Genomic DNA, 2,949 nt, shown 5'->3' with positions numbered 1-2,949 from the left:
ACGAGCCCATCAGCGAAGCTGGTAGGACCTTTACAAAAGCATATTTAAGAAAGGACACAACTGCCAGAATGGGAGAGGAGTAAGGGAGACAAAATGTGAGAAACAGCCCTGCAAGCACCAAGGCTGGTGAAGAGGGAGGGGGAAGAGGTGCTCCAGGCACAAGAGCAGATAGTTTCCTGCAGCCCATGAAGAATATCAGAGTAGAGCTGGTATTTCCCTGCGGCCCATGGTGGGGAAAGTAAGCCCTGCAGTCCATGGAGGACCCAACACTGATGATGTTGGACAATTCTTGAAAGAATGCTGGATGGAGGACAGCCCATGCTGGAGCGGGTTTGTCTTGAAGGACTGTAGCCCATAGGAGGGACCCCATGGGAAAAGTCTTAGAGGGAAGGAGCAGCAGAGAGCAACTGTTATGGACTCACCACAACTCCCATTCCCCATCCCCCTGCCCTGCTCAGCGGGGAGGAGATAGAGGAGTTGGGAATGAAGGAGTGAGTGAAGTGGAGCCAGGGACAAAAGGGTGGGAGGAGGCCTTCCCTGGGGAAGGAGGTAAGGTCTTCCACCACCCCCACGCTTCTTCCACCTGCAGCCTTTGCAGTTGCACATGCCTGGTCTGCCCATTTACCTTCACCACTGTCCCGTTTGTACAAGGCCCACAGACATCTTGGCATGCCCAGTGTAAGCTGGCCTCCACCAAAGCTGGAGCCCACCTGGCCTTGGGGTCAGGGAGGAGCCAGGTCCCCTCTGCTCGGGGCTGGGCACAGCTTTCCCCTGGGAACCTCCCTGAGGAGCACTCCTCCTGGGTGCCAGCCTGTGGCCTGGCACGGGTGGCACGGGGACCAGGGCTGCTGGGGCAGGGCTGAAGTAGCTCAGCTGGGAGAGCGTTAGACTGAAGATCTAAAGGTCCCTGGTTCAACCCCGGGCTTCAGCAATCATTTTCTCCCTTAGATTTTTGCAGACCTGTCTGCCTTCCTCCAGCCTGCCCCAGCCCTGCTTGCTCCTTCACCTCTTGCCAGAGCACTGTCCCACCTCTGTAGCTGCAGCCCTGCAGCTCAGAAGGAGCCTTCCTCCAGCACCACGAGTCCCCAGCCTCCCCCTGGGCAGGACTCTCCATTCAGTGCTCCTCTGGGGTGGTCTCCAGCTCTCCCTCCTTCCCTGCTCCACAGGGATCGAGGTCTCTCCACTGCGCGGTCTCTGCAAAGACCCTGTCTCTCTCCTCTTTCTCATTCTCCATGGTGCACAGAATGCTCCTCTCCTCACACCCCCCTTCACCTGGTTCTCAGTTTTCAGACCAGAGGCCACTGTCCCCCCAACTCCCAGGCAAAGGCACTCCCTGGAGCTGAGGCCTGAATGGCAGCACCCTTCCTCTGGAGGTCTGTTGCGGCGAGACCTTCATGGGATGGGGAAACATCTCCAGCAGCACAGTCCCCGTGGCAGCCCTCCATGCCTCCACCCGCAGCAGCCCTCCATTTGGCAGCCCCCCACCAGTGCCTGGCCCTGCACAACCTCGGTCATGTCCCATGCAGGTGTCAGCAGTCAGCCGTGCGGTGGGACCTGCGGGGTGTGGGACAGAAGAGAGACAGCACTGGGCTGGCCGTGCCCCAGGACAGGCACTGAGCCCAGCAGGAGGACAGAGCTGGCCCCACAACCAAGGTCCCTCCCCAGGGCTGGGTGTATGGCCAGCGAGGGAAATGGACGATGCATGGGGCGGTTTCTCCCAATTGCCCTGGGGCAGCTTCCCCAGCGTGTCCAGGGAACATGGCACAGAGCAGCTCCTCTCTCCTGCACCTGTGATGACTTGCTTCCTTCTTGAGGAGATCAGGCTCTGCTCCACAGGCCCACTGGAGCGGGTCCTCCCCGTGGAGGGTCACACAGCTCCGATAACGTCAGGCTGTTCCTGTCCTGGGCACTTTCCAGTCCAGCCCATCCCCTCCCCGGCTCTCCCCCACCTTCCCTGCCCTCTCCCCAGCGCAGCCCAGCAGAGCAGCCCAGTCTGGGCTGGCAGTCTGGGCTGCTGCAGAGCTCTGGGCACTCAGCCCACAGCCCCAGCCCCTCGGAAGGGCACAGCAGCTGCTGGGAGGCAGAGGGGGGGCTCAGCCTCCCCATCGGCCCCAGGCCTGCAGCTGGCCCCAAGTGCCAGCGCAGGCCACTCCCTCTCGGCCTCTCCTGCATTGACGCTGCAGGGGATCCCCAGCCCTGACCGCCTTTGCCCCACTCTGCCTCCCCGCCAGCCCTGCTCCCCAGGACACCAGCAGAGTCCTGGCCCTGCGGCTCCTCAGGCCCCTCCTGCATCTCTCCACTCTCCTGCCCTGTGCCTGCTGCATCTTCACGGACTCCCACAGCACTGCAGAGTCTTTCTGTGGGGGTACCTGGAGTGAGTGCTCTGCCCTGGGGGGACTTCATCTCAGGGTCTTTCGCCTTCTGAGTCTCCATTCACTTCCCATCCCGGAGTACCTGCAGTGTCCCCATCCTCTCCTGACCACGCCAGATTCCTTTCCACTCTGCCATCAGCCCCGTCATATCTGTGACAGCCTGAGGAAGGTGACTGGGAGCTCGTGCACCATTTCCAATGCCCCTGGACACCAAGACGAGAGCCTTCAACTAAGTGCTTGGTGTCTAACAGTGATACCATGAGATTATTTCCCCAAAGAGAAGGAGAAAACAAGGTGGAAGAGACTTGGAAAGTGCAATTCCTCTGGCTTGTTCTTAGCCACAGCTGTATCAAGGAGAGCCCAGGCTGCAGGCACCTCCCTCAGGAGATCCCCTTTTATTGCAGAGAGGCTATTAGGAAGGCAAAAGGTGACACAGGGTCCTTCAAGGATCAGACACAACAGGACAGAGCCTCAAATGTGCTATGAACCCAAGCAATTACCTCTAACAATGATTATCAGAGAAAAAAAAAAATGCAACAGGGTACTGGCCTAAAATATGTTCTGGGAACTCTGCAGA

At 59.2% G+C, this 2,949-nt stretch overlaps 1 non-coding gene across 1 annotated transcript; it reads left to right on the top strand.

Annotated features, from left to right (window-relative positions):
• Positions 1-858: 858 nt before the first annotated feature.
• On the top strand, positions 859-931 carry TRNAF-GAA (transfer RNA phenylalanine (anticodon GAA)). Its single transcript has one exon. It is a non-coding gene; the product is annotated as a tRNA-Phe (tRNA).
• The last annotated feature ends 2,018 nt before the right edge of the window (positions 932-2,949 follow it).

The sequence above is a fragment of the Grus americana genome, chromosome 27 (assembly GCF_028858705.1).
Source record: "Grus americana isolate bGruAme1 chromosome 27, bGruAme1.mat, whole genome shotgun sequence".
NCBI lineage: Eukaryota > Metazoa > Chordata > Aves > Gruiformes > Gruidae > Grus > Grus americana.
The sequence above is the reverse complement of the archived record's forward strand: the minus strand, read 5'-3'. Positions and strand labels throughout refer to the sequence as shown.